Source organism: Desmodus rotundus, chromosome 8 (genome assembly GCF_022682495.2).
Source record: "Desmodus rotundus isolate HL8 chromosome 8, HLdesRot8A.1, whole genome shotgun sequence".
NCBI classification, from domain to species: Eukaryota; Metazoa; Chordata; class Mammalia; order Chiroptera; family Phyllostomidae; genus Desmodus; species Desmodus rotundus.
In genome coordinates this window covers 129,542,931-129,557,733 of record NC_071394.1, presented here as the reverse complement: position 1 = coordinate 129,557,733, position 14,803 = coordinate 129,542,931, and positions in this window count along the sequence as shown.

Here is a 14,803-nt window from a genome sequence, read left to right as displayed (position 1 = left end):
CCCTTCCTGTCTCTCTCTAAAAGTCAATACATAAACGTTTTTTAAAAAACAATACAAAACAAGTGTCAGCATTCTAACAGGTGCGTACAAAGCTCTGAGAGCTGGAGTTACGAGTGCAGGAAGGCTCAAGGAGAGAGGTGGGAACTGGACCTGGGAGGAAGGCTGCAGGGGGCTTTTTCAGGGTGACCCGGAGACAGGGCCCTTGAAGCAGAGGGAGACCACTCAGGAAAGTCACGCTGTGCGTCTAGAGATGGGAGAGGGAGGAGTCCTCGGTGATGGGGCTGGGAAGGGCAGTTCAGGACAAGTTGTGAAGGACCTCGAATGCCATCAAACACAGGGCTGAGGCCGCGTCGGCTTTGTTCTCAGAAGATACCTCTGGAGACTGGTGAAGGCGGACAGAACGGGGATTGTAGCAATCTGGGCAGTGAATGCGGGGGGGTTAGAGAGAATCAAGGGTTCATACAGCCGGTTACCGACCAGTCAGGGGCGTTTTCTAGGTCTCAGGCTTCAGTCTGTGACCATTCCAGTAACTGGGATCCCTGTGAGTGTGTTTCTGTCGCATAATTTCTGCTGGTTCTCCCTGATTTTTCTTCTCGTGGGCTTTATTACTTTCTCCTTTGTGCTGGACATCGTATTTGAAAAATTGGCTATTGAAGTGTTTTGAGGCCTAGGATAATTTCTCTTTTTCGAGAGGGTTTTTGTTCACTTCTCTCAGGTGCCCAGGAGCGCTAGGATTCTGGGATCACGTGGTTCCGGATGCAAGGCTGAGAGCTCTGGTCTGCAGACCCATCTGACTGTGCAAGGGCTGCTTTGCTCCCGCTTCGTCCCCACCCCGGGGTCACAGCCCCACACGGGCAGTGGCGTGCGAGCGTGCCCCCTTTGGTGGGTTCTGTCCTCCCACACCCCCCCCCAGCGGGTCTCTCAAAGACACACTCATTTAGTCACCTTTTCCAGGTGGGCAGGTGCCTCAGACAGGCTCACCTCTCTGGACCCCTGTCCGCTCTGGGATGTCAGCCCAGTAATTAATTCCTCAGTATCTTGTTAGCTTTTTGATGCTGTTCAGACGTTTGCACAGCTTTCTGGTCGTCCGTAGTGGAAGGGTTGCTCCAGTTTACCTACTGTCCTGTTTATTGACAACAGAGGTCTTCTGTTGTCATCTTGGGACTCGTGCCCGGGTGGCCTCCAGCTGCCGCCACGAGCTCAGACTACCCTTTGCTCTTGGACGTGGGGCTGCAGATTGGGATGGTGGGGTATGGCCTGTGTGCATGACGGTTTCCCAGTGCGACCCTTTTCCTTTTGAGCTGGGGGCCGGGGGTAGGTTGGCATGGCTCTGCTTGGGACTTCCCGTGCTCCCTGGGTAGGGGACAGACCTGTCTTTCACAGTGTCTCTGGCCCCTCTCACAAGGAGACCCACCAGGAGGGCGTGATGTGAGAGTACTTCGTAAATTCTAAATCCCACCCAGACATAAGGGTTTGTTAGGGTTGCATTTTGCTCTGTTTTCCCACAAGAGCACTAAGACATGCAGATCAAAGCCCTTGGCTATATCCCTCAGAGCACACGCAGGAGGAATCGGAAGACCCAGATCGGAAGGGGACAGGAGACGGCGGAGGCCTAATGAATAGTGCTGGCAGACGCTGAGAGTGTCCGCCCCGAAGAAGGAGCTGGCGTGTGGGAATAGGATATGCTGATGTCTTATCTGCTCCGGCTCTACTTCCTGCCAGGGTGTTGGTGCTTCTTGATGATTGTGCTCCATGGGACCGGCCAGACTCCTCTCTGGGGACCTCCAGCTCTGCTGTCAGCTCCCTCCGCCTCCCCCGCAGTGACTGCCGAGCACTTGGGGACACCCCCTCCTTGCTTCAGCAGCCTGGTGCTTTCAGGTGATGGTCCGCAGGTCCCTTCTCTCTGCTTTTTCCACCCTACTCCAGAGCCTTTCCTGTGTCCTTTTGCCTAAGGAAAGGCCAAACTGAAAATATGGGAAACTTAGGCATCATGGAAGGAAACTCAGTTGTCTGGGAGCCTTCCAGCACGGATGGGTGGTTTCATTTGGGAGAAGTACCCTGGCAATGCTGAACCGTCTGTCTGTCCGAGGCGTATTCTTCACACAGTCTCACCTGCAGCCCCTCCCTGGGGCTGCCACAACAGATCAGCACGTGCCAAGTGGCCTCCTGCAATAGAAACGGGCCCTCTCACAGCTCTGGAGGCTGGAATTGTGAGGTCAAGGTGCCAGCAGGGCCCTGCTCCCTCTGACACTCCCAGGGAGGTCCTGGCTTCTGGCGGTGGCCGGGGACCCTCGGCATTCTTGGCATGTGGCTACATCATTCCAGTGTCTGCCTCTGTCTTCACGTGGCCGCTGTCCCCGTGTGTCTGTGTCTCCACAGGGCCTTCTAAGGACACCAGTTACTGGATTCACAGCTCATCCTAGTTCAATGCGACCTCATCTTAACAGATGGGTTACAACATAAAGACCCCTTTTCCAAATAAGGTCGCAGTCACAGGTACTGGGAGTTAGGATAACTTCCATACATCTTTGTGGGGGGACACAGTTCAACTCACAGCCACACCTCACTGTTTGCGACACACTGTCACATCCACGGTCTCCTCACACCTTCACCAGAGTGTGGACACTGGGTATTGGGACTGGGAAGTGTCAGTGACAATAGTAGAACCCAGACCTTAGACTTCCACATTTCAGCGTCCTTTCCTCTGTGTGACGTCACACCGTAGACACTGTATTTGTGGTGCTTGCCCTTTTTTTCATATAATTTAGGGAACTGAAAAGGTTAGCCTGGGCTCTCAGGAGTGGCACGGGCTTGGAGCTGGGCTCTCAGAACCCTGGGCTCGGAGCTGGAAGGCCTCTCCACGTGGGAGCCCTGACGTCTCCGAGCCTGAGGCCCCTCGTCGGCGCCATCCTTGCCTTTCCACAGGAGGAGCTAGGCACCGGGGTATAGCAGTGCACAAAACGGGCCCAAAGCCCTGCCTGGTGGAACTGACTCCCCGGTGTCATGAGGTCACCCGAGGGAAGGTCTGCAAAAGCATCCTGAGGAGTGGAAGGGGCTGTAAGCCCGCCCTCCAGGCCCGAAGGTGAGAGTGAGCCCAGCCAGGGGGTATAGGTCTTTACCTGTCAGGTGAGCAAGGAGACGTGCGAGCACAGCCAGCGCCCACAGCAGTAACAGGAGCTCCTCCCTCGGCCCAGGCGCCCGTCGCTGGGGGGAAGAGTGACAGTCTTGTCCCCTGAGTGCATGGACATGCATTCCCCAGAGGACATGGGCAAAAAGGCACGCGGAGATGAGGCAGCACTCTGGCCAACGGTTTGTCAAAGCCAGAGGAGGAAGCGTGTCTGTCACAGGCTCGGTCTCCTGGTGCACAGGTGCGCGCCTTTCTCACAGATAAAGTCTGTGAAATTTAGGCTGTTTTTGCCCTTCCAAGATAACGTTGCAAGTGGTTGTATCAGTAACTCCCATCAGCTTCAGACAAAGATTGCTTTTGTTCCACATTTGTGCCAACACTTGATATTCTCAGACGTTTTCAGTTTTAGCCACTAGGTGGCAGGTGGTGGTGTTCCCAAGTTATTAGTGAGATTGAGCCCCTTTCCACATGCTCATTAGATTGCTTATTAGTCATCTAGATTTCTGCTTTTGTGAGGCACCTGCTTAACTCTTTTCTATTTCTTATTGATTCATGGGTATTCTTTTTTTTTTTTTAAGATTTTATCCATTTTGTTTTTTAGAGAGAGGGGCAGGGAGGGAGAAAGAGTAGGAGAAACATCAATGTGTGGTTGCCTCTCCTACACCCCCAACCAGGGACCCCGCCCGCAACTGAGGCATGTGCCCCGACCAGGAATCAAACCGGTGACCCTTCAGTATGCAGACCAGCACTCAATCCACTGAGCCACACCAGCCAGGGTGAATTTCATACTCTTAATTAAGATAATATTAAAGTTAATTTTTATGTAGCCAAGTGTATCAATCTTCCTTTCCGGTTACAAAATCATTCCTGAGAGTTGCTTCCACCCAGATGCTGACAACAGTCCTTGAGATTTTGAGGGGATTAGGTAGAATTTACAGGTCAGCCCGGGAGACCTGATCACGGCAGTACTGAGTTTTCCCATCGATGAACGCGTTCTCTTTCTCCGTGGTCTGTTTTCTCTAAGTGTTGTCCTATAGTTTTTCTGTATGAAATATATTTGTTAAAATTTCTTTCCAGGTGCTTGATTTTCTTTTATGCTATCATAAGGGATATCTTTGCAGAGTTTTAAATTTTCCAGTTTCTGTTGTATTTTATACAGAAACGATAATTGTAATATTGATTTCACGTTCGGCAAACTCGATCAATACCCTTACAATGCTAAGAGAATGTACGTAGATTCTTTGGCTCTCCCATGTACGCAGCCGATGGCCTGCAAGCGCTGACAGCTGTGTCTGTCCCCATGCACCTCTCACACACTTTGCTTCCCTCTCTTGGGTTATTGCTTGAGTGAGGGCCTGTCTCGGTGCATTACGAGCAGAGCACGAGAGCGGACGCTCTGAGGTTCTTCACTGCCAGTCTCCGAGGGGAAGCCACGGCCTCCCGTCACTGAAATGTGTGCTGTAGGCTCTCTGCAGACACCAGACCAAATTAGGAAAGTTTTCCTAGTTGGCGAAGAGTTTTTACTTTGAATGGATGTGAAAGTGTATAAAAAGCTTTCCTGCATCTATTGAGAAAGTCATGTAATTTTCCCTCTTTATTCTCTTAATACATAAAATTACATTGATTTTTTTCAAATGTTAAACCACTCTTGCAGTTTTGCAATAAATATCACTTGGTTGGATGCATTAACCTTTGAATTTGTTGCGAGGCTAAATTCGCTAACATGTATTTTTAGATTTTTTGCGCATACATGTGTTCATGCGTTAGGCTGGTCCGTAACTTTCTTACTTGTCCCTGTTAGGTATTTGCTATCAAGATTATGACAGCCTGTTGAAATGGCTTGGGCGGGACACTCTCTTTTTATATCCTCTGGGAGAGTGTGCCGTGTGGGCGCCATTTCTCCCTGGAGTGTTGGGTGGAGCACAGCGGTGAGGCCATCTGGACCCGCAGTTTTCTCTGTGGAATGTTTTCTTGCTTACGGATTTAACTGCCTTAACAGTCAGAGGATGGTTGACGTTTTCTGTTTTGGGGTCGCTTTTGATAAGGTGTATTTTCTTAGAAATTTGGTCATTTTATCTAAACTGTCGGGTTTTTGGTATAATACTGTTTTCAATGTCCTCTTGCAATGTTAGTATCTGCAGAGCCTATAGACACGTCTCCGCTTACGTTCTGAGTGTTGGTTATTTGCTCTTCTTTCTTTTCCTTGATTGGTCACACGAGACGCTTGTCAGTTGTATTAGTCCTTTCAAAACCCCAACTTCATGGCTCTTGTTGACCATCTCTGTTATATATGTGTTTCCTATTTCATTATTTCCTGCTTTTAGTTTTATTCTTTTTGTTCTTTAACATTGTGCATTTTTTTACTGTGTTTTTCTAACCTTTATGGATGCTTGGCTCATTATTTTTCAGTCCTTCTTCTTCTAATATACCCATTTAAGACTATAAATTTTACTCTAAGCTTTGCTTTACTTGGTAATTTATTTTTTTGAAGATTTTAAAATTTATTTTCAGAGAGAAGGGACAAGGGAGAGAAAGAGAGGGAGAAAACCATTGATGCGTCAGAGAAACATCAGTTGGTTGCCTCTCACGTGCCCCCAGCTGGGGACGGCACCTGGCCTGCAACCCAGGCATGTGCCCTGACTGGGAATGAAACCAGCGACCTTTTGGTTCACAGGCTGGCACTCTGTCCACTGAGCCACACAGCCAGGGAAAAAAAATTATTGTTGAGTTTTAAGAGTTCTTTGTATATTTTGGTTAATAGTCCTTTATCAGGTGTGTCTTTTGCAAATAGTTCCTTCCATCCTGTGGCCTGTCTTCTCATTCTCTTCATAAGATCTATTGCAGAGCAGGAGTTTTTCATGCCGGTAAACTGCGGCTTGTCTGTTTTATCGTCCACAGATGGTGTCTTCAGGGTTCTGTCCATCCAAAGGGCACCACCCACCCAGGGCCATCTAGGTTTTCACTTATGGTAACTTCTAGGAATTTTATAGCTTTGTGTTTTACATTTAGGTCTATGCTGATCCATTTTAAATTAACGTTTGAGAAGCACATAAGAACCTCCTTCGAATATAGTTTTTTGAGAGCAGAGGTCCCGTCATATTTACACCTGTGGCCCCTGGGCACAGTACGTACTTGGCAGTTTTTATTGGACGGATGGATGGATGGATGGATGGAAGACTAGTTCTCTGAGAACAAGGCAGTTTCTTGTTTGCATCCGTGGCCCTGGGCCTAGAATAGGGCTGAGTCATCTTTGGGGTAGATTTTGGGGAGCCTGTGGAGTGAACCCACATCTGGATCTCCAATGACACCCTGTCTTTGGGGTGCCCGTGGGAAGCCTGGGCAGAGGTTCCAGGAGACCTCAAAAGTGTGGCCCTTTCCTCAGCTCTGCCCCCGTGTTGCTGGGCGCTCCGGTGCTGGCGCCCTTCCACGCCTGCCCTGCAGAAGAGAGGGAGCCGGCTTGGCACTATGTGCGCTCATTTAGAGTTCCTGAGGCCAGGCCCAGCGGGCACCCGAGCTGCCCTCGTCAAACACACAGCCCGCTGCTGCCGGCCCACGCGCTGGCTTTGAGGGCCGGCCAGAGCCGCCGGTGGGAACTGCCCGCTGCCCTAATTGGGCCGGTCATGCGGGAGGCGGCAGCCCCACTCCTCGCTCATCTTTCCTCTGGCTGATGCGTCGCCCTCTCAAGGAGGACCACATGCTTCCTGGTCGGGCCGCCCCCAGGCCGGGGAGTTCACCCTTGTTCTGCAGATGGAGAAACAGAAACCCATGGGGAGACTGGGTCCCTGCCCAATGTCACTACAAGGCCGAGCAAAGTTGCCAGGAGTAACCACCAGAAAGCCAAGTGGCACAGCTCCGTTCCTCACTCTGCTGGCAACCGAAATGAGTTCCCACAGGAAAAAAGGCCTCCGTTGGTTTCCTACGGCTGCCCGGGCCCTGCCAAGTGCCAGGCACAGGCCCTGGCTCAGGCGCGCATGTGTCTACACGAGAATTGTCGGTCACCCCCAAAGACCCTGCCAAAGCCACGCAAATCCGATGCAAGCCTGGCCAACGGAGATAGAGGGCAGGCCCCTCTGGGGGAGAGCTGGGTTGCCAAGGCTGCCCTGACTTCCCTGCTCACTGCCTCAGTTTACCCTTCCTGGAAAATGGGAAGAGTTTTCAGATGCTTGATGGCAAGGCCACGAGGGGCCTTGTCTGGGAGAAGCGTGCAACCTGCCTTTCGTGGGTCAGACCCAGGGCAACCCTGGGGCAGGGAAGAATGTGATTCCCGGCTGCTCCTGGTGCTTTAGTTGGGGCTTTAGTCAGTTCTACCAAATTTCTAAAGACCAGGAGACCGGTACCGGGGACACCCTTCAGCAAGTCTGTTCTTTCCCCTTTTATTCTTCCACCGCCTTCCCCACCGTCTTGTTAGATGCTCAATTTCTAGCCTGTTGAGTCTCCTGCCTCCCTGAGTCACTCCTGGTCTGAGTTCTACTCTCTGGGCACTCAGAGTGAATCGGTCCATCTCTTTTTCAGTTTGATGGGCTTTTTGGGACCAAAGACAACCAGGATGCTGTCCCCAACCCTTCACTCACTCCTCCCGGCCGAAGGTCTTCAGTCCTTTCAGCTGTCCCTCCCATGACAACTCTCCTGGCCCCTCAGAGTCCTGGGGGCTCTACTCAGGACATCCTGGGTGGTCCCAGAAGGAGTCTCTGTACTATGGGTGTGACCCTGAGGGACCACTTGCCCCAGGCCCATCCTCCCCAGCATCCACAGGACCAGGGCTGAAGTGCAAATGCAGAGCCATGTCCGAACGTTTGCAAGTTACGATTCGAGCTAACCATTCAATAATCACGCCTCTCCTTGGACCTTCAGGCCTCCCCCATGGCCTGGAAGGCTTAGCTTGCCTGTAGAATTCTTGGACTCAGGGCTGTGCCCCAGAACACGGTGGGGCTGGGGGAGAAGCCCCGCAGCTTGGCCCCCTTTCCTCTTACGCCTGGCTCCACGTGAGGTGCTTCAGAATGCACACGGGCATCTGGGTCTGCATGTCCCAGCTTAATTCACACCCTGTGGCCTTTGAGACCCTATCCCTAGGGAAGAGGGCTGGGGTGGCAGGTTTGGGGCCATTTGGGAAAGGGATTCAGGGGTCCTGGGGTCCATGTGTGCCTGGAAGGGGAGAGATGGGTTCTGAGCAGGCACGTCCCTTGGTCCTGATTTCCCCTCTTGCCTGGGTCGGGGGGCCTCGCTGCTTTGCCTCGTTCCCACGACCAAGGTCCTGCATCCCTCTGTTGGATCACCCTGAGCTGACAGCCATGTGGTCCCTAGGCCGTTTCCCTGAGGGGTGTAACGACTCTGTTCGATTGAGGTTGGGGTGCCCGAGCTGCACTCGTCCTTTGTGGAAACGGAGTTCTGTGTTTCTAACCCGCGAAGTTCATTTTGAGCCCCAGCTCTGTCCTCCAGGATCCACAGGCGCTAATTGTTCACGTCTCTGCCATCTGTGTGTTTGCTGAGTGTGCCCTTCAGAAAGCAGCTCTCAGCCCCATAGCCTGGCTGTCACCTGGCATCTATTCCTCTGTGTGGGTCCCAGCACACAGGGTTAGCGGTGCCGGCAGCCAGCTGCTGATGGGTGGGTGGCACTTTGTAATCAGTGAAACCCTGCTCTGCGGCTGCTTCCTGGGTGCAGGTTGACTTTCTGAGCCATCAGCAGAGCTCCAGGCTGCCACAGGGCTCACACCGCCCCAACTCCCCAATGATGCTCCAGCCTTGGTTGGCCGACCTTCTCTGTCATTCCCCGCCCCACCCCCTGCCTGTCATCTTGCCCTCCCCTCCACATGGCCTGGCCCCGACAGTCCTCCCAGCCCACCTCCAGCTCTGTGCTCACCTGTGTGGTGTGCTGGGACCACCGCCCAGATCCCCCCAAGGAAGGAGTGCGCTCAGCAAGCGGTCTACAGCCATCGGCCTCTTGGGCACTTGCCCCAGCCTCCCAGAGCCACCTTGCCTGAGGTCACCCTTCTCCAGGTGGCCCACATCCAATGACTGATCCATGGAGGGGTAAAAAAAACACCTGGCCACCTCGGCCCAATGCCATTGGCCCGTGATGGACCATTTTAGCTTCAGACCTCCCTGTGGGGTCGGCTGAGGCTGCCGCTGAGCCTGAAGCACACGGTGACTTCTCTCTCTGCCACATTTGCAGACAGGAGTGTGTAGGGGACGTGGGCTTGATGGGGAAGCTTGGAAGGTTTCTGCTTCACCCTTGAGTGAGCAGATACTCCTTCCTGGTAACCCTCGATTCTGCAAAATTTTTATTAGTGAACTGAATAATAGCGGCCCCCGAGCCAGGTACTCTGCTTGGTACTCACAGCACGAGCTCACCCAAGGCTCGTGGCCACCCTCAGGCGTGTGACAGGTCCTGTTTCTCTAAAGGACGAGCCCAATGCTCGGGGAAGTGACCGAGGGTGGCTGTTGGGAAGTGGCCTCACAGAGCCGCTGGTCCAGACATCACCCCCAGACCGATGTTCCTTTTTATCTCCTGCTGCTCCTGTGCTAATTGGGCTTATTAAAAGTACATTTTTCTTTCTTTTAAAAAAATTTTAAAAAGATTTTATTTATTTTTTAGACAGAGGGGAAAGGAGGGAGAAAGGGAGAGAAACATCAATGTGTAGTTGCCTCTTGAGCGCCCCCTACTGGGGATCTGGCCCACAATCCAGGCCTGTGCCCTGCCCTGGGAATAGAACTGGCAACACTTTGGTTTGCAGGTACATTTTTTTCTTAAGAAAAAGAACTAAGTCACATTACTCTCAGGTACACAATTACAACAATGTCACTCATCATTGGTGATTTTCTTTTTATGTATTTTACTTTTTTAACAAAGTGTACGGTGCGAGGGTCATACACTATTTAATAGGATATTTCTACCGGTTTTTTCCAGGCTATGTCTTACCTCTCAACCTGTTCAGTATCTTTACCGAGGCAGACTCTGCGTTTATTCACGCTTTAGGGGAAACTACTATGAAATTTCCTGGTTTAGAAATCTACCCTTTGGGTGTCGCGCTATTTTCTGTTTCTTGGTGTTGTGCCCGCCTTCCTCGTGTGTTTCCCGCGGGCCCAGGAGAAGGGCCTCTGCGCGGGTTGAATGAGTGGTGAAGGAATGAGTGAATGAACGCAGGAGCTGGGCTGGGAGGGGCAGGGAGAGCGAGTGTTGGGCACAGTGGGAAGTCACCGCATGTTGGGCTAAGACCCCAGCACCCTACCAGGAGTGCAGAGTGGGGGTGTGCCAGGCAGGGTCCCAGCAGGGGGCTAGGGCTGCGAGGAGCTGTCCTTCAGCAGATACCCCACAGAGAGCCCTCAACACTAGCAGCAGAAATCTGTGGGCTCCCAGGCCTGGGGACAGCAGGGGAACCTGCAAAGGATGCTGAGAAGGAGCCATCTGGGAAGCGCTGGGTGAAGGGCTGCTGGTGTTCAGCTAAGATGGCAAGCGTGTGGCCTGATGGTGGCTCAGCAATGTGCAGGTCCCCACTGCCCCGTCCCAGGCAACCGTGGAGCCGGAAATGGGATTGCGGGGGCTCAGGAGAGAGCTAGAGGGGAGGCAGCCCTGCCTGCCTGGGTTTTTCCCTTTGGAGGTTGTGGGGCACCCTTGTTGGGCCCATACCTGGCCTTGCTTCTCCCACGTGGACTTCCTGGGTCCGAATTGGCTCTGGATCATATGCAGGTGAACCTGCTACCCCAGTCAGGAGGGGCCCCGCCTGCATACCTGTCCCAGCCGCCCCATAGCAGTCTGCAGCACAGGGACACCCCCAGCAGGCTGGGGTCCATGCCCTGCATGCTTGCCCGTCTGGGTGTTTGGCCTCCACCGCCCTCGCCGCCACTCCAGCTTCAAAACGTTATCACTTGCATCTCGGCTCTTCTGCTTTGCTGCGTAATTCTCCCTGCCTCCAAATTGGCTCCCAGCTCCCCCTGCCCACAGACTGCGGTCCTCTGAGGGGCCCTCTCCTCCACTGGGCTCCCAGGGCACGCACGACCCACCCCCCCTTTGTCTCAGACTGAGGACGCACACAGCATTCTGATTCCACCCTCACCGTAACACACTGAAATACCTGCCCGTCACCCCAGCTCCACATGCACCCTTGGCGGCAGGAGACCTGGTCTGGTGGACTTGGTTGGCCTTGACGGCCCGTGCAAACGGAGCCCCAGTCGTGTCCCACCCTGCCAGGCCTCAAGGTGGCCAGCGGAGTCAGAAGTGTCTCTCCACACACTCAGTTCTTTGAAGTCTTGTTTCCTCTTTAACATTTGATTAGACTTCCTGGCTATTTTAATTGTGAAGGATGGGTTTTATAGTGCTTACGTGTTGAATTTGTACCTTCTCTCCCAATGAAATGTCCAGGGAAAACCGATGCCCCGTGTGTCCCCTGGCTTCCTGAAGTCCCGTCTCCCTGGGCACGTGTCCCCCAGGGAGGTGCCTAGGCCTGCAGTGAGGTTTGCACTCCAGAGTCGTGCGCGGCCACCTGCTTTCCCCAGAGCCTCAGAACACCGCTCCTGGGGCTGCCTCTCCTTCCTCCTGAAAGGGCCTGTCTGCCCCTCCGACCCCAGGCACCCGCTCACCTCCCCTCACCCTTCAGAGCCCCAGTCCTCTTGCCCAGCACTGGCTGGCACTGCGCTGCTTCCTGCCCAGCTGGAGGGCCTGGCGTCCGTCCCTCCACTCCTCAGACAGGGAAACCCTGGCCAGGAGTCGCACCAGGACCCCGTCAGGCTGGGCCAAGATCTGGGGCTCCCTGCGTCTATGCTTCCTGCGGGGGGTGGCTGAGCCCAGGGAGATCCCGTAACCACCTGTGCAAGGTTCCTTCTCGACTGAGGAGCAGTCTGGGCTTCCAGGTTAGGGGGATGCAGACCCTGGGGCCAGGCGACACTGGACCACGTTGGGACTCTGAACTGGCCCGTAGATCTCGAGGGGGTGCTCAGACCTCCCCGGGTTGCCAGCCCTGCCCAGAGCTCACAGTCCAATCCCTTCGTCACCAGAGGCCTGAGTAGCGATGACATTCACTTGTGCAGTTAGTTGGCCAGGGCGCCAGCCCTGTGTGATGGGACTGGGCTGGCACCAGAGTGTGGGACAAGGGACGGCTGGCAGGGAAATCAGAGCAGCCCTGCTGGCACCGGCTCCGCTTTCCGCTGGCGACACGTAAGAGGATTAAGGCTCAGAACTCTGGACAAGGGGCTGTTATTCTCAGGGCTGCAAGTTCGTTGGCTTGCAGAGCCCCAGAGACAGGAACAGTGGGTGAGGAGGGACCGCCAGACCCCTCACCCTCCACGCCCTGTGCTTTGGGGGAGCACAGGGGTCCCCAGCCCACGTCTGGTTGGTGCTTAACACCCAGCCCCATACAGGTCTGCCTGATGCCCCAGTTCCAGGGCCCAGGGGCTGCCCTGCCCCTGCCACGGAGGCCTGAGCCACCTGCAGGCTGGCACGGGATTCCCGAGGTGGCTGTGGCTCACAGGGGAGTCGCAGATCCTGGGCTGTCAGCATGGGAAGGAGCACACAGCCCCCTTGTCTGCCTCCGTGGGAATTTACATCGGGGGGAGCTGAGGCTCAGAGAGAGGCCATGACTTCCCCAGGGCCACTCAGTGAGGCCGGGAGGCTGCCTGCCTGGCCTGGGAGGCAGGCCTTGCGCTCCAAGAGGGCGCTGAAGCTGATGTCGCCCCACCATCGGTTGGGTTTGCCTGCTGTAGGATTTCTTGTCAATGAAATCACAGTCTGAACTCTTTGGAACAAGGCTGCTTTCTCTCAGCATAACGGTTTTGAATGTTGAACATATCAGCAGTTCGGTCCTTTTTAGTGATGAGTATTCCGGTTTATCTGTTCGCCAGTGGGTGGACAGTTGGTTTGTTCCACTTTTTGTCTATGACCAAGGAAGCTGTCACGAACTTTTGTGTACAAGTCATTTTTATCAAAATGTTTTGTTATGGAAAGCATAGAGAATAAGGTGGGAAACTGTAAGGGCCTTGGCTTTTCTCAGAATGTGGTGGGAGCCGTGGGAGGGGCCTTAGCAGAGGGGTGACGCTGTCTGACTTAGTTCTGAAAGGATCGCTTGGCTGAAGCTGGGGCAGGAGCACTGGCTAGGAGTCTCCTCACTGGCCCGAGCCTCCAACGCCGAGGCTCCGAGTGGACTGATGGTTGTGGAGCTGGTGGGACCGGCCGGATTCTCGATGCGTTTTGAAGGTTGAGGCCACCGATTTTGCCAATGGGATGAACGAGAGTGAGAAGTGGACGGTGACTTGACTTTAACACTGGAAGGACAGGACCGGGGACGACTTCGGAAGGGGCGGTATGGGGAGGCGGCCATGACTTGGTAGGAGACACCTGTCAGCCAGCCAGCCAGCTGGACGGAGGTGTGGGCTGGACACGGATGTGTCGATGCCGTGTTTTACTAGAAGCTCTAGCCGGGGCAGCTAGGCCAGAGAACAAGTCGAGAAGCATCCAGGTCGGAAAAAGGCGAGAAGCATCCAGGTCGGAAAGGACGAACTAAAACTGTGCTTTTAGAGGACACATACTGGTACGTGGAAAACCCTGAGGAATATACGCAAAACTGCTACAGCTAATAAGGGGGTTTAGTAAGGTTGCCAGATATAAGGTCAACAGACAAAAATCAGTTATGTTTCTATACACTAGCAAATAACTATCTGAAAATAAAATTAAAAAATGATTCCATTAACTCTTGTTCGTTGCTGGTGGAATGCGAAACGGCACAGCTGCCTCAGAAAGAGCTTGGCAGTTTCTGACCGTACTCTATCCATCCCACCTGGCAACCGGGCTGCTTGGCGTTTACCCAGAGGACGGAAAAACCTCTGTCACACCAAAACCTGCATGTAGATGTTTATAGCAGCTTCGTTCATAGTCGCTGGAACTTGGGAGCCACTGAGATGCCCTTTAGTAGGTGAATGCGTAAATAAACGGTGGCACCTCCAGACAATGGACTATGACTCAGCGATAAAAAGAAATGAGCCATGAAGCCATGAAAAGACCCGGGAGAACCTTTGCTGTATATCACTGGGTGAAAGAAGCCAGTCTGAAAAGGCTGCGTATGGTATGAGTCCAACTATATGGCGTTCTGGAAAAGCAACACGGTGGAGCCAGCGAGAAGATCAGCACTTGCCAAGGGTTAGGAGAAAGGGAGGGGCACGCAGACGGAGCACAGAGGATTTTCAGGGCAGGGAAACGATTCCGTTAGGATGCTATCATGGCGGGTCCCTGTTGTTACACCTTTGTCAAAACCTCTAGAATGTACACCAAGAGTCACCTTCCTGTAAACCACCTCTGGGGAGTCACACCCGAGCTCAGCCAGCCTCCTGGGGCTAAAGGGAGCCCTCGAGGCCTCGGGACCTTAGGGAAGACCCTAAGGGGAGTCCTAGACAGACGGCCCTTCCCCCCTCTTAGTCAGAGCCATGATCACCGCCCACCTAGTTTCCTTCCCACGTGGGGCCACAGGACACATCCACCTTCCTGTCCCCTGGGGCCAAACACATCCCATGTGGACCCAACCTGACCCCCTTTCCCCTCCCCTGTTGGTGTTGATGCCTCCTCCCACTTTTAGCCCTTCACCCCTGCCCCAGAGTCTCGTCGCTTCTCCAGCCCACATGGCTTTGTAAGATTTCTCCTCTCCCCACCCCCACTGCCAGGCCTGGTTCAGCCTTTCTAGTGCAGTCCGTGCCGTG